Source organism: Carcharhinus amblyrhynchos, chromosome 5, assembly GCF_965287045.1.
Source record: "Carcharhinus amblyrhynchos chromosome 5, sCarAmb.v2.hapA, whole genome shotgun sequence".
NCBI lineage: Eukaryota > Metazoa > Chordata > Chondrichthyes > Carcharhiniformes > Carcharhinidae > Carcharhinus > Carcharhinus amblyrhynchos.
The window spans coordinates 79,594,890-79,612,143 of record NC_137328.1 but is presented as its reverse complement, the minus strand read 5'-3'; the positions used below and the strand labels follow the sequence as shown (position 1 = coordinate 79,612,143).

The 17,254-nt window shown below is 44.5% G+C and overlaps 1 protein-coding gene and 1 long non-coding RNA gene across 2 annotated transcripts in view; one reads left to right on the top strand and one right to left on the bottom strand.

Annotated features, from left to right (window-relative positions):
* LOC145343133 (solute carrier organic anion transporter family member 3A1-like) overlaps window positions 1–17,254 on the bottom strand; it is a 295,740-nt gene that overhangs the window by 240,202 nt on the left and 38,284 nt on the right. The gene's annotated exons all lie outside the window — the stretch shown is intronic.
* LOC145343465 (uncharacterized) lies at window positions 3,026–15,316 on the top strand. Its single transcript, XR_013886710.1, has 2 exons — window positions 3,026–3,115; window positions 14,980–15,316. It is a non-coding gene; the product is annotated as an uncharacterized LOC145343465 (long non-coding RNA).

Genomic DNA, 17,254 nt, shown 5'->3' with positions numbered 1-17,254 from the left:
TGTGAAATCCAGAGTATGCAGATTTGAACAGGTAAAAGCTGTTCTGAATTTGGTGGGTTCATTTGGAAAGTCAGGTGGAGAGATATGATGCCCCTTTGATAAGATCCTGGGACAACTTTGGGAGAAGACTGACACAGTCTGGGATTGCTAAAACTGAACATGATAATGCACTGAAATTACGAAGCTATTAAAGAACAATCCAGCTTTAAATGAATTGTTAAAGAGATGTCCAGCTGTCAAATGTGTCGAGGAAGTATCAAACCTATCAATAAATGGTCCAAATATGCTACGTGCATTAGCATGGTAGGAGTAATGGCAAAGGGGGGTGTGAACTGACATGAGTTGGTAATAAATTGACACAAGGGACTTGGAGAAATGGGTATAGGGCCTGTGTGCATTAGGAATTGGTGGAGGGGCATGGGTTATAGGTTGGCAAAGATGGGGCATAGGGATAGCAAGGGGGTGAGGAATGGAGGGATTTTTTTCTCTATTTTGTTATCTTTCATTTAATAAAACACAGCGCCAGAGTAAATCTTGTGTCTACCCACCTCCACACCCAGCAACCTTCGCACTCACTTTGGGGTTGCCCACCCCAACTCTTATTTCAGCCACATCATTAGCCACCCCCATGACTGAGAATCAGATCAGTGGGTGCCCATTTTTAAAGGGTGGGTTCGCCAAGTCATGAAATCTCTCGACGCTCCGGATCCAACTTGGATCCTGTCAATCCAATTGAAATTTTTGCTTTGTTATTAGGCCACAGTTCACACATTATATTTGGATTTTCAAAAAGCTTTTGGCAAGGTTCTACACAATAAACCAATTGTGAGATCCCTTTGGGATTGGAGGGAAGATCAGGGAGTGGGTATGAAATTGGTTACTTTGTTAAGTACAGAGTTCTTTTCAGTAGTGCTTCTGTGGGGAGACTAATTACTAGTGCATCCCTGCAGGGATCCATGTTAACACCATCTCTCTTCAGTACATATATTAATCATCTGACTGAAGACCCTGGGGAACTGTCAGTAAGCTTTCAGAACAAGCAAAGATTTGTGCTGGTGTTAGAATCCAAGATGAGTAGACAACAGTCACATCTAGATATAATAGGGGAATAGGACTGTGTCCAACAAATGACATTTAAATATAGTGTAATGCAATTCTGAAGTGTTGAATCTAGGCACAGAAAAACCATGCAAAGCTTGGAACCAATGTTTCCTTCAAAATGTAGTTGTTGGGCACAGTCAGGCATTTCAGTGCACCTTCTCTAACTTGTTTTGGGTATTTGTGCATACACATTAGTTAGCATGGAACAAGAATTGGGGTACCTTCCAACCCGCTCCAAGGCTGTACACACCCATGGCTTAGCAGGAACATGTCTAACTACAGTCTGTTAAGTGGGAAAGTGATATAAGATGTACTGTTACTAATGAATCATACAAGGCACAAGTAAAGGATGCATTTTTTTAAAAATCCATTGCATGTGGGCTTTCCACATTTTCAGATTTATTTACCTAAAGTGAACCAGATGGAGTTTTACAACAATCATAATGGTTTCAGATTTTTAAAAATTGAATTCAAATGTCACCCTTTTCCATGGTGGGATTTGAATCCAAGCTCCCAGAGTATTATTCTCGGTCTCTGGATTATTAGTCCAGTGACAATACCACTACATCAGTCCCTCCCCATAAGGCAATCCAATATGAAACAAAAAAAAGTACTGAAATGCTTTTGCATTAATTCCTGGTTAGGTTTCATCTAGAATACTGTCCAGTTTTGAACTCGTACATACTGGAAAATGTGGAGATCCTAGAAAAGGTTCAAAGAAAGACCACAGGAATGATACCCACTTTAAAGAATCTTACTTACCCCAAAAGGTTTAAGGAACTGTGCATGGAGAAAACTTTGGAAAAAGTTTTTAAATTTGAATTTAAAATGTCAGAACACAATTTTAATGATTAGACGAGTTGAATTAGGTAAGTCAGGAAGAATAAGGTGCATGCATCTAAGCACAGCTCAAGGTTAGATGCGAGGAGGCCTGCCACTGGCATCACACCAAGTGAATAGTTATAAGGTAGTTGAGTCTGGAACAGGAACAGATAGCAGGCATCACGAATGGCATTTTGATACTACTGAGGTGGACTTGCTGAACAACGTGAGAAAGTTGTAGGTAGCCTCTAGCCATACTCCATTCTTCAGTACTAGAAAGGTCAATACAAATACCTTGTATACAAGCAACGGAGATTGCTAATGGCATCCGGATTATGTCATCTTAGAAACTGCTGGCCATATAAAAGAGTAATTTTGGAGTTTTTAAACAAAAAAGAACAGACTGGATTGTCTAATTATCACCTACAGTAACACTAATAAGACAGACACTTAAGCATTAAGGAATATATGTTTATGATGTCACTGCATGTAGATATAGTTATTAAAATTTCTACGAGGGAAATTTTCACCAACTGTTCCAGACTGACACTCATAGTAACATAGGAACAAATTAATAAAAGTTGGTAATTAACCACTTGGAATCTGTTCTGCTATTCAGTAACACCATGGCTAATGATTTGCAACCAAACTCCATTCACCTGCCTTTCTTGCATATTCCTTAATTCTTTTGGTCAACAAAAATCTATCAATTTTGGAATTAAAATTGACATAGCATCAACAATCACTAGTGGAGTAAGTTCCAAATTACTGCCATTCTTTGTATGTAGAAGGATTTTACTCCTGAAAGGTTTGGTTCTACTTTTTGGAAATGGTCCTGCAGTCCTAGATTTCCCAATGTGTCAGGATAGTTATTCTCCATCTGCAATAATTGTAAATCACAGGGAATAGAACTCTAATTCGTGAAATGTCTCCTCATAATTTAATCTTTGCCACCCATTTCCCAGTCTCACAAGTTGTGAAAGTTAAACAATTAATAGAAAATTAGTGGAACTTTGAAAGCATCTAAAAATCAATAACCCCTAGTTATGTTCCAAACACAGAAACGCCTTCAAGACTGGATCTCAGAGTCTTTTGGATTCCCGTAACATTTCTCCTGTTTCTAGCTTTTACCTGGTCTGCACATGCAAAGTCAAGCATTTATATACCGAATTGGATTTGCATATATTGCTAGGTAAGATGAGAATTTCCCAGGAACTGCTTGTGCTTCAGCACCATAATTTTGTCAAATGTTCAGCCGTAACCCTGCTCACGTGTAAGCTGGATTTTAACTGCAGTTCCAGCAAAGTTACAGCAGTGGAATCCGACAGTGCCAAGCAAATTCACAATCTATGTAATCTCAAATCAAGGTCAAGTATTTCTTTCATCTCCTTGAGTCTCATCTGAGGATAACTATGGCAACAATGCAAAGGCATCAATCATTCATTCTGTGGAGAAGGTAGAGCTCCCTACTGCTCTTCCAAAAATCTCTCTCAGTGCTGGTCCCCAGTGTGAATATTAAGTGTTTCCCCTGTGCTTATTCATCTTTCCCTGACCAAATAATTAGGGGGAAAAAAAACACCAGATCTATGGGGCTGTAGGAAAAGTGAAAGTGAAATCATGTTATATTTTTGTTTCCTGTAGCAGTTACTTACTCCACTGGGGTTAAGGGTGGGGTGACTATGATAACATGAGGCCATGGCACATGGTTTCACATAGTCCTGTAAATTCAAACATTAATCAAAGCTGAAACGTATCGCAACAAAGTAAACAACATGCATTGAAGCATACTCCTAAAATGCAGTTATATCAGATCATTAGTGATTGAAGACAGTATCAAAAACAGCTGCGTTTAGTCTTTGCTTGTGACACTGGCAACCACTGCCTCAGGCATGTCCCTCAGCTTAGCTCAAAAGTCAGTTATTGCTTTTAAATAATTTAGCTATATTAAGTGCAGACGAAAGTTGTTTTTGTTTTCTTACCACAAGGGAGTTGTACTGGGAAACTGAAGAAAAATTACGGCATGTATTGCTGTTGGCAACATGCTCCCCAAATCATTAGTTTGTTTGCTTTAAGTTAGGCTGGCCAATGCTTTTTTCCAAAAAAATTGCAGAATGTGAATGCAAACTGTATTTTAAAAAGGGGTGCTGTTAAATAGACCAAATATTTCACCCTCTGTGTTTCGATAGCATGTTGTTAACTTGAAAACCCAAGCACTATTTTGTTTGCCAGTTACCTCAATTCTACTTCATAAGAACATAAGAACATAAGAAATAGGAGCAGGAGTAGGCCATCTAGCCCTTCGAGCCTGCCCCGCCATTCAATAAGATCATGGCTGATCTGTTGTGGCTCAGTTCCACTTTCCCGCCCTCTCCCCATAACCCTTAATCCCCTCTCTTATCAAAAACCCATCAACCCGCTTCTTAAAAATATTTAGCGAGGCAGCCTCCACCACTTCAACGGGCAGAGAATTCCAGAGATTCACCACCCTTTGAGTGAAGAAGTTCCTCCTCAACTCTGTTCTAAACCGCCTCCCCTTTATCTTGAGGCTGTGCCCCCTAGTCCTACTGTCTTTTTTGAGCGGGAAGAGTCTCTCCACCTCTATCCTATCCATCCCATTCATCATCTTATACGTCTCAATGAGATCTCCCCTCATTCTTCTAAACTCTAGCGAGTACAAGCCTAGTTTATTCAGCCTCTCCTCATAGCTCAACCCCCTCAACTCCGGTATCAGCCTAGTAAACCTCCTCTGCACTCCCTCCAGGGCCAAAATATCCTTGCGCAGGTGCGGCGCCCAAAACTGCACACAGTACTCCAGCTGCGGCCTCACCAATGCCCTATACAGCTGCAGCAAGACCTCCCTACTTTTATATTCAATCCCCCTCGCTATGAAGGCCAGCATCCCATTCGCCTTCCTGACCACCTGCTGCACCTGCAAGCTGGGTTTTTGCGACTCATGCACAAGGACCCCGAGGTCCCTCTGCACCGTCGCCTGCTGCAGTTTTTCGCCACGTAAGTAATAGTCCTTCCTACCATTCTTCCTACCAAAGTGGACCACCTCACACTTGCCAACATTAAATTCCATTTGCCATTTCCTGGCCCATTCGCCCAGCCTATCTAGATCCTTCTGCAGACTCTCCACACCCTCCGCACAATTTGCCTTTCCCCCAATCTTGGTGTCATCAGCAAATTTCGACACCCTGCACTCGGTTCCCTCCTCCAGATCATCTATATAAATGGTAAATAGCTGAGGCCCCAGCACCGACCCCTGGGGCACCCCACTAGTCACCAACCGCCAATCCGAATAGCACCCATTGACCCCCACTCTCTGCCTCCTATTTGACAACCAACTTCACTTCGCTTCAGAGTCACAGAGGTAAGCCATTTGGTCCACAGTACATGCAGTGGCGGTTTTAAAAGGATCTTTGGGAGAGGGAGATAAACGACCTTCTCGCTCCAACCAGTGCTAATAAGACTAACTGAAAAGCCTCCAATTGATCAACTGCACCAACATTAACCAACAACCCAGCCTGTGATTGGTCCTGCTGATCTCTGTGGCTCAGCTATTCAGTGGAAAGAAACATTGTTCCAGTGGAAGAACTAAATCATTTTTAAATGAATTTAAGTATGAATGTAGGCCTCTAGTTTTCTGCAAGTTGAAGTTTGCCTTCTCGAACGGCTACAGCCCCTAGCTGCCTCATATTTTCTCTCATTCAGTCACAAACAGCTTAATTATGTCGATGATAACTGCTTCAAACATCCAGGTCAGCATTCCATTCAGCAACGCTCAGCGAATGGCAGAGATCCTATGATCAGACCTTGCCGTACGCTTTATAAACTGAAACAGTAAGCCAGGAATACAGCCTCAACAGCCTGACTTTTCATAAATATGAAGCCAATTTGTTTATTCTTTCAATCCAAATGTAATGGCCTGGCAATACAGAATATTTCTGCATAATGTGCTCAATTACACAACATATGAAAGCATGGAACCACTGGAGGGCCATTCTTTTGTACAAGCTGTGAGGGTCAGGATGGGCAAGTCGGGCCGAATGGCCTATTTCCGTGCTGCATATCTCTATGACTTAGTCCAAGAAACCAAGCGTGTGAAATTCAGAAATGGATGTAGGGATTTCAGTGGCCATTAAGCATGGCCGCTAGAATGTCATTAATGCAACTCATCACCTTGGGTGCATGTGTATCAACAAGAGGCTCAAAATGGATTCTTTCTCATACATTTCTAAAACATCATTCATGGGATGTGGACTTCACTAGCAAATCCAGCACTAGTTATCTATCCCTAATTGTCCTTGAAAAGGTGATGGTGATGTGTTATCTTCTTGTATTACTGCAGCCAGTGTCACGTAGTTACATGCACATTGCTGGCATTACTTAAAGTAATCTATGTGTTTAAATCTAGCTTGTACATCTTAAAGGGGAAGCAAATTGTGGCTGGTGGAGGTACTGGAGTTCATTGTAAGCCAAATGTGTACTAGGAACATCAGAACATGTGGACACCTAGGTTTTGGGACATTGTGGAGGAGGTGGAAAACAGGAGAGATGTCCTGTATGGGGTGGGGGGTGGGGGGTGGGGGGTGGGGACACTCTGCAGACACGTGTATAAATAGCAGTGAGGGTAGATTATTGTGGTTGTCCATGACATGCTTCTAGTCCAGATGATCTGCATACAGTGCCGCATAAAATTGAGGGACCTCAAATGAGTAGTCAAGGTCAGTGAATGTATCTTCATATGCCATAACTCAATTCACCACTGACCCATCATCTCACCCATTACACCCACATCACATTCAATCACATTAAACAGCTCTGACAAAACTTTGTCAAAGGGTCATCTGGACTCAAAACGTCAGCTCTTTTCTCTCCTTATAGATGATGCCAGACCTGCTGAAATTTTCCAGCATTTTCTCTTCTGATTTCAGATTCCAGATTCCAGCATCCACAATAATTTGCTTTTATTCAGATGGGGAGACATGCCTGAATGCTCTATCCCAGCATTTTTGAAATAGCTACTGCAGATAGCTGTTAGTGGCGGGGCTGAAATCAGTTCATCATGGCTGTGGATATCTGTATTCTAAGAGACTTTTGGAGAGTCCTAGCGATCCGGCAGTCTGTCTTCCAGTGGGATTTTGAACAGTACAGGAAATAAAACAGATATGGGGGGGGGCAATTCTCCCAAAAAAATTCTCAGTGTTGAATTCACGTAAAAACTGAAGTAAATCCCAGTGGTTTTCCAGCGAGATTTTCAAAATGAACCTCCCACACTCTGTGCATTGCAGAGTGTCTCCATGTGAGTGGGGCCCATTCCTAGTGGAGAGGCCGACAGCATAGCATTGAGCAGGCCACTGTCAGCACCAAGATCAGTACATGCACAGTAGCCCTGCACTGCCAGCCTCCCATCACTGGCCGGCTCAATCACTGGCCAGCCCCATGAGCCCCATGTTGCTGCCCCTCCAAACACCCCCCCCCCCCACCTGATTGCCAGCCTCTCGGACATATGTGGCCCAGCCTCTCGGACATATGTGGCCCAACCTCACCCTCCCCCCCCCCCCCCCCCCAACCTCACCCTCCCCCACCCCCCCAACCTCACCCTCCCCCCCCCCCCCCCCCCACCCCCCCAACCTCACCCTCCCCCCCCCCCCCCCCCAACCTCACCCTCCCCCCCCCCCCAACCTCACCCTCCCCCCCCCCCAACCTCACCCTCCCCCCCCCCCCCCCACCCCCCCCCACCCCCCCAACCTCACCCTCCCCCCCCCCCCCACCCCCCCCCACCCCCCCAACCTCACCCTCCCCCCCCCCCCCCACCCCCCCCCACCCCCCCAACCTCACCCTCTCCCCCCCCCCCCCCCCCCCCCCCCCCAACCTCACCCTCTCCCCCCCCCCCCCCACCCCCCCCCACCCCCCCAACCTCACCCTCTCCCCCCCCCCCCCACCCCCCCCCAACCTCACCCTCTCCCCCCCCCCCCCACCCCCCCCCACCCCCCCAACCTCACCCTCTCCCCCCCCCCCCCACCCCCCCCACCTCACCCTCCTCACCCTCCCCCCCTCCCCCCCCCCCACCCCCCCCAACCTCACCCTCCCCCCCCTCCCACCTCACCCTCCCCCCCCTCCCCCCCCCCCACCCCCCCCAACCTCACCCTCCCCCCCCCCCCCCCCCACCCCCCCCAACCTCACCCTCCCCCCCCCCCCCCACCCACCCTCCCCCCCCCCCCCACCCACCCCCCCCTCACCCTCACCCTCCCCCCCCTCACCCTCACCCTCCCCCCCCCCCCCCACCCACCCCCCCAACCTCACCCTCCCCCCCCCCCCCACCCACCCCCCCAACCTCACCCTCCCCCCCCCCAACCTCACCCTCCCCCCCCCCCCCACCCCCCCAACCTCACCCTCTCCCCCCCCCCACCCCCCCAACCTCACCCTCCCCTCCCCTCCCCCCCCTTCCCTCCCATAGCACAAACTCCCCTCACCATCCTCCTGCACTCAACCCCGATGGCCAGACCTGATCATTGGCCTCCCTCCCTGTCACCCAGCCCAACTGTAGAGTGGCAGTGGGACACCCCCCTCCCACCCTCACCGATTTCCCCCTGCCCCCCCCATAGGCCGTGACCACATTAGATCTCACCCTTAGCATTGCCCAATGCCTGGTGGGCAGTTCCAAGGTGCCCCCTGGGCACTTTGCCCCTTGGGGCCATCAACTCTCCACTAGTGGAGAGTTATTGTAAACTCCATTGAAGTGAAACACTCCTGGCAGGGGGGAGAGGCTAGTGGGCCCGGAGGCTTCAGTCCTGGGCCTGCTAATGATATGGAAATAATATTAAAATGAGTATTTTCATAATGTATGTAGCTTTGTGCCGATCTCTGGTGCGGAGCTGATGGCGCCAAGTCTCTGGAAGTTGGAATTCCGGTGCCATCAGCTCCGTGCCAAAGTACTACAGTAGCATATTGGGCTGGGAGAATCGCCTCCATGGTGTCAAACAAGACAACTGGGTAAAAGAAAAATAACAATATATCCACAACATGGAGGGCGAGAGAAGAGAATAACACTCCCCTTGTCCTCTCCCTCCACTCTCAACAGCCTCCACATTCACTGCACCATTCTCACCATATCCAGGGTTATGCCACTACCAACACTTCTTTTCCTCCTATCCTCTTTCAGCATTACTAAAGGACTATTTCCTCATGATCTACATCATCCCCAAAACCCCCTTCCCTTCTGAGGGTACCTTCCCTTATAAGCACAGGAGATGTAAAAACTGCCCTTTCCCTTCTCCCATCCAAGCTCGAAACACTGGTCCCAGTATATCGTATCGCTGCTCATGAAGCGGTCCGCTCCTCCTTGGGGGACAAAAACAGATTGTGTGATGGCTTTACAGAACACTTTCTTTCAGCATGGGAAGGTGACCCTGAGCTCCCAACCACCTGATATTTTACTGTTGCACTGCTCCAATAAAGCTCAGAGTAAGCTCGTTTTTAATTTTGTACTCCACAGCTTTCTGGACTCAACATGAATCTGACAATTATAAATCCCAGTTCACCTGTGCTTTGAAACCTTTCTCCCTTATGATAGTTAGTGGTAGTGATTCCGTCTCCCTACTTACTCTAAGTAGGGCGCCTCTTTTCTTTCTTTATTGTATCATTTTTATTCTATCATTCCTGTTGTCACTTTCCCCCTCATCACAGACCCTGACTACCCTATCCCCCATTTCCCTGACTTGCTGAAAAACTGGTACATTTTTAAGCAATCCCTAATCTGACAAAAGGTCATCAGCCTGAGCAGAATAGTGCAGAACCTGGATATTCCCACCCTGCCCTTCTGAGGCCAATGCCCCACCACTGCCTGGAGCCAACCTTCAAGGCCACAGAACCATCAATATCTCCTTTATAACCCCACTGCACGCTGATAGCCTTACATGGACTTCAGCAAGGCGTTTGATAAGGTCCCCCATGCAAGACTTCTTGAGAAGGTGAGAGGGCAAGGGATCCAAGGGGCTTTGGCCTTGTGGATCCAGAACTGACTTGCCTGCAGAAGGCAGAGAGTGGTTGTGGATGGGTCTTTTTCTGCATGGAGGTTGGTCACCAGTGGAGTGCCCCAGGGATCTGTTCTAGGACCCTTGCTGTTTGTCATTTTCATAAATGACCTGGATGAGGGAGTGGAGGGTTGGGTTAGTAAGTTTGCCGACGATACAAAGGTTGGTGGTGTTGTGGATAGTCTGGAGGGATGTCAGAAGTTGTAGCGAGACATAGATAGGATGCAAAACTGGGCGGAGAAGTGGCAGATAGACTTCAACGTGGATAAATGTGTAGTGGCCCATTTTGGCAGGACCAACGGGATGCAGGAGTACAATATCAAGGGTAGGAGTCTTAGCTGGGTTGAAGAGCAGAAGGATCTTGGGGTCCAGGTCCATAGGACTCTTAAATCAGCCTCGCAGGTGGAGGATGTGGTCAAGAAGGCGTATGGTGTACTGGCCTTCATTAATCGAGGGATTGAGTTTAGGAGTCGGGAGGTAATTCTGCAACTTTATAAGACACTTGTCAGACCCCACTTGGAGTACTGTGCGCAGTTCTGGTCACCTCACTACAGGAAGGATGTGGAAGCTATTGAGAGGGTGCGGAGGAGATTTACAAGGAAGTTGCCTGGATTGGGAGGCATGCCTTATGATGATAGGTTGAGGGAGCTGGGACTCTTCTCCCTGGAGAGACGAAGGTTGAGAGGCGACCTGATAGAGGTTCATAAAATATTGAGAGGAATAGATAGGGTGGATTCTTGGAGGCTATTTCCCAGGGCTGAAATGGTCGCTACGAGAGGTGCTGGGAAGCAAGTACAGAGGAGATGTTAGGGGAAAGTTTTTCACTCAGAGGGTGGTAAGTGAGTGGAATCGGCTGCCATCGGTGGTGGTAGAGGTGAACTCGCTGGTGTCTTTTAAAAGACTGGATGAGTATATGGGATCTAATGGCATTGGGAGTCACAGATAGTTCTATGGCTTGGTAGGTGTAGATGTGGGCCGAAGGGCCTGTTTGTGCTGCAGTGTTCTATGTTCTATGTTATAGACACAGCCACACTTGATTTTTACAATGACATTATTTTTCAGAGAACAACTCCATTAAAGCACCCTCATGCTGCCCTTCCTGCCTCAACAGGACCCACCTCTCCCAGTGGGGCCGCCTGCCAGGCATCATTGTGGGTCTCTAAATGGTCGTAGTTCCTGATTCACTCACCTGATGAAGGAGCAGCATTCCGAAAGCTCATGATTCCCAATAAACCTATTGGACTTTAACATGGTGTTGAGAGACTTCTTACTGTGTCCCTAATTGGACAGAGGCAGACTGTTAATTCCTCACTTCTGAAACAATCATGAATGTCTCACTAGGTTCGCGAGAAAGGATTCAGGCTGACTTCAAGATCACAATCCAATCAGGAAAATTCAGCCATTAATTTTGCATCTCTGCTACAAATGCTGCCAGATCTGCTGAACGTTCCACCATTTTCTGTTTTTAAATTTACATTACTCTGCATCTCAAAGTTAGTGGAGCAAAATCTCCCAGAGTGCGTTCTTGATATTTGACCGACATGATGAGCGAATCTCGACCAATTGGTCAAACAACATAGAAAGGTACACCCTACTTGTGATTTTCCAGCAAATAAGATCACCTGAAATCAGTAGGCAACTGGTGGATGCAACACAACACAAGGATATGATCTATGTTACTCTAATGTGTTTCTGGTGTTTTGGTACAGACCTGTAAGCTGGTTTCTGTGATGAATGCTGCATGGAAACACATCAGAGTCAGATAATTTATAGAACAGGCATGAGAGGATGTAGGGGAACTTGGCTATTTCAGAATCTGAAAGGCTGAGATAAGCAGGAAATGCTTTTGCATTCATTTGCCTCAAATGAAGAAAATTTATATTTTTTGGGTTACTACCTTCAATTTATTCTAATCTAAAGGGAAATATTTTGCTGATGCTATTACTATTTGCGCTATTCATATTATATGACCCTAGCTTTAGGATTTTAATAAAACATTTTTTATCAAGTTAAACTACAGTAAAATTAAGTAGTTTTCATCAACCTATGAGTCAAATGTATCTCTTGCAGATTTAATTAAATCATAAAGTTAGCTCTCAGCTGTATTAGAGGCTTCAAATGGAGAGTGAAGAAAGCACATTGCAAAAATTCTCTGTCTGATTTGCCCAGTTGCTTTTCATGCTACACCAGGATGATGAGTGCATTTCCTGGAAGGGGTGTGAGACGTGGCATAGTGTGACTTGCTCACTGAGTCATCACAGTTAAGTGCATAGACAGATTGCTTGTATGCATGTAGCTCAAAGTGAATGGCTGATGTTCATTCTCGCTGCTCTGTGCTAACCATGTAAATTGCCTCATGAAACCCAAAAGGATAACTTGATTGAAATCACTCCAATCACATGAAAAGTGTTTCCATAATTACAATTTTTACTTCTGATTCCTGCTTCTATCTTTCATTAGCCTTTGGGGTTTTATGCCAACAATTTCTGCACAGCACTAAAAATAAACTAAATTTAATTGAGTTATTCCAAAGATCTTTGTTGTTTTTTTAGCCACAAGGGGTAACTCTTGTAGTTATGCTTGAAAATAAAATACCAAAGACATTCGCAAGCTGCAGTCAGAAGTAATGAAACTGCTCTGTTCTGAATCGATTGTGACTGTACTCTCAGCAACGTACAGAAATTTTTGACACACCATTTCCCACGACTTACAGTGGGAAATAGAATTAATTAAAGTTACTTTCTTCACGTGGTTGGAACAACTGCTTACACAGGCCCCAATCTGCAGCCAGACAACCAATAGGATACATAATGCTCTGCTTCTAGGATGCATGGAAGCACAACACGAAGACTATAAGCATCGATTATTGGACCTGGGAATCACTAGCTGATGACAGAAGAAATTTCTGGTGTGATTGCCAAAAGTTCAATCAAAATTGCACTTTAGATATCATCAACATATATCAAGCAAGCTAAGGATGTTAGCAGCATCCAGAGACTGCACAGTGGATTTTGCAACAACAACAGTGGATATCAGATTGTTCTTGGGAGTAGAGGAGAGGAAAGAGGTAGTAATTACATTAGTGCTCTGGAGACAGGAGGAACACTCCTGATCGACTGGCTCCACGTGAGTGCAACTTTAAAAAGAATAGTACATTCAAAGTGGCAGTCTTCAGTAGTCCTTTACATGGCTAGGCTGCAGAGAGAAGCAAAAACAGGGCCTTAATGGTAATAAATTATTAGGAGACATTATGAAGCAGATGTTAAAATATGCCTCTTTTAGGGGTTGCCTGGGAGTCCTTTACATTGCAATCCAATATGGCATGTGACATAATTCAGACTGTTCAGTGGAAGACAGCAACATCCTTTATGTCCTGAATTTTCACTCAAAAAGAGGCACAAGAGGAACCAATTTCAACCTCATTATGTTATTTTGCAACTAACAAGTTTTAAGAATCGCTGAAAATCTTAATAGGAGAAAAGCCAAAGGAATGTTGGTCACAGCTGGGGCTGAGGGCTTCTGTTCCAGTGCCATCCTAAATTAAAGTGTAATTCTATCCTAGAGTATATTGGTGAAGTGGTAGCGTTAGTATTGCAAACTAACAACAACAAAACAGATCCTGAATAAATAAGAAAAGTCAAGCATAAGTAAAGAACAGTTGAATCCTTGAAATTCATTCTCCAAATCCCTAGCATCTTCATTACATCACTAATTTGCATTTTTGCCTTCACCACTTTACCTGATAATAGTAATATTAATCACTGAAGACCAAACATAATGACAGTAATTTGCATCAGAATACAAAGGAAATGTTGATGGGATTGGAAGTTGTAATCATGTTCAATGTTGGGAAACAGAGATAGTTATGCAAATTGTGGGAATATGGTATAACTTTAAGTTCACGTCTTGTCTGTATTTTTGGATTTGTATGTTAAGGAATCTTGAATTTTAGTTTCACTTTTAAAAATGACTGTATTTTTAATGAAGTTTTACAACTTTTAAAGTAGAGAAAAACTTTGTTAGAGGCCCAGATAAATGGCAAAAGCAGTTTCAGTTCGTTTGATGATTCTGCTCAGAGGTGCAGGGAGCACTCTGAGCCTCTTTCTGGCAGGACAATGAAGAGAGAACACAGACAGCAGGCATCTAACTAAGTAACAGAAAGGTCTCAAAAATCTATGAGGGGGACAGAGGAAGTTCCAAGAAGACCCTCTAGTCAAAAGGGGAGAAACAGGAATCTGGGAAAGATCCCATTCAGTGAAGTTAAGAGTGAGGAGTATAGGCCACAACAGGGCTACAAGGCGCAGATCCGAGATAATATGGACTTGTGAGAAGCTAGAGTTCCAAAGAGATCCAAAGGTTAAGACTTCTTACTTAGGTCATGTGAAGCAGTAGTGGTTTATGCCATGGCCAGGTATTTGAGAGACTGCATGGAAGGTGAACCCTTGAATGCATCTGACTGCTTCATGGCTGAGGAACATCAGAAGGAGAGTTTGAAACCCTGAAAGTGGATCCTGGTAAATACAGCCAGAAGAAAGTATCATTTGGGAGAAGATCTCAAGGCATGTTCTTTGATAACAGGGATTGGAAAATCTTGCGTGAAAGACAAAATTCTAGTGAAAACCAGTTAGCTCAGTGTGATAAGTGTCTGGGGGGAATTGGTAAGAAACTTGTATAAGTTGTTTGAGTGACATTTGTCACTTGGTTCCAGAGTGTGGAGCTTCTGACCACAGTTTGTCTATTGATTTACATGGACAGTGTACTTACCTGAGAATATTAGAGTGTAAGATAGATGTTGTAGCTTGTCTAGTCTTATGAATCGACACATATCCGTGAAGGTATAGTCGTAAACACAAAATAAAACTTAGGATCTATCAAGCTGGATTTCACCCTGGGGTCTAACTTGTCCAGTAGTAACATCAGCTGGGATCATTACAGTAAATATTGAATGTAATGATTACTGTAAAACACCTTTTTACCATGGTCCAGTTTTTTTTAATCCGTTGTTTATTACCTTTAGGGTATTTTAGCTGACCCTGCTGAACCAATTAATATGGCTCGTACAACATTTCACACCAACCACTTCCACCGCTTCCTTCTTCAACAGTATGAATAAGAGAAGCCATAGAGCTGGCGGCCTTCACTGTGTGGTCAAACAAAATCAGCTCAATACATTACGCTTTTTGTATCAAGCATTCCACCATGATCTTCAAAGGATTTAGCCCAGCAACCTCTTTCAACCAAATCATTACGAGCACTTCCTGCAGTTTGAAATGTTTGCTTTTTAACAGCAGCACTCCAGAAATGCGCCTGTTGTGCTGAGATAACACTTAATTAAAGAAGTAATGTTAAAGCCATCTCGATTCTTTGGTCTTTTGTGATATCCTAAACCTTTCACACTTACCAACTTATTCTTGGTGCGTGCAACACATCAATGTTGAGAGAAAAGGTTGTTCATTCCTGTCAGACTGAGAGCTAACAATCACATGTTCCAGCGAATTTGTGAAAAAGTGGATATAAAATACATCATAAGTGTATTTATGAGTACATCACAGGATCAGACAGTACTCTCTGACACTACATTACCCTTGTAATATCCTTCAAGCTGGTTACATGCACCTCAGTCCAGGGCTCAAAGAAGATCTCTCTATTGATTCATCAGTTTGAGGATGAGAGTTTAGACAGGTTCTCTTAACACCTGTAGATGTATCAATAGCTGGTTTCAGATGAATTTTATGCTAAGCTAATTCTTCCAGTGCACAGCTCTCGCACAGCTGGCACCAACCCTCAAGTAAACATTGCAGGCTGTGGGAACACTTTCTAAAAAAAATAAGCTGAAGCTTTTTCCAAGCAGAAGAAATGAAATTTTCTTCTATTATTTTATACTTACTACCTACACTAACATAAAGAAGAACAATGCCATACTTCAACATCAGAATAACCAGGTTAAATCTCAATAGAGAAACACAATAGTTACAGCGCAGAAGGACGTCATTCAGCCCATGATGCCTCTCCTAGGAGCAATTTTCTAGTCTCACTTTCTCACCTTCTCCCCATAACCCTGAAGATTCTTCTTTTTAAGATAACAATCCAATTCAAACTGAGGAATGAGCAGCAGCTCTGGAAGATCAAAGAGAGAAAAAGAGAGCATGGGGGAAGAATGAGGACCTGACTGGGTTAGTAGTAACAGTGGATGATAAATGTGAGACAGAGAAAGAAAACAGGGATAGAATGTGGTCCTGCCATGCTGTATTCCAAAAATAAATAAATAAGTGACATCACAGGACAATAAACCATTCATCTACACAAGGAGCTGGGGAGGCAGTGGCCTAGTAGTATAATCCAGAAACTTAACTAATGTTCTGGGGACCCAGGTTTGAATCCCGCCACGACGGATGGTGGAATTTGAATTCCATTAAAAAAGTCTGGAATTAAGAATGTACAGATGACCATGAAACCATTGTTGATTGTTGGAAAAACCCATATGGTTCATGAATGCCCTTTAGGGAAGGAAATCTGCCATCCTTACCTGGGCTGGCCTACATGTGACTCCAGAGCCACAGCAATGTGGCTAATTCTTAACTGACCTCTGGAGAAGGATAGTTGGGGATGGGCAATAAATGCTGGCCAGTGATGCCCATGTCCCACAAATGAACAGAAAATCACAAATTTCAATCGGGCTTAATATAATAGTAAATGAATTAAGAAATCACATTATTAGTTTAAACAAATTAAATTCTAAATCCGGAAGTAGATTTTTATTTTAGATTACAGATGGGCAGCCAAGGCTTGTTGCTTACAATTCCTGTGCCGTGTGGGATCTTCATGGACTTCATCCATGTGTGCATGAAGTGTCTACACTGCATCAGCTCGGATTAGGATTTCCGAACTAGAAGAGATGTTGTAGGCCTTCAGGAAGGATTAGCGTTTCCTGGATATATGTTCCAAGAGGAGACAAGCAATAAGTGTTCAGGAAAGTAGATCAGTGATCGTGAAGAGACAGGAGGTACAGCAGCCTTTGTGGTGTGTGCCACATTCAAACTGGTACCCAGCATTGAAGACTGTTGGGGGTGACAACATCTTGAAGGAGTGCAGTTCATATTCTGGCATCCAAAAGAGTCTTCTTGAACAGGAAGGTACAGTGAGGATTAAAAATTCAATTATTGGAGGAAATTCCACTGTCAAGGGAGAGACAGACATATCTGCAATCATCATAGTGAATCCAGCATGGTGTGATGCCTCCCTGCTGCCAACATAAAGGGGAGAAGGTGCAGAATACTCTGCAGGGGGGAAGG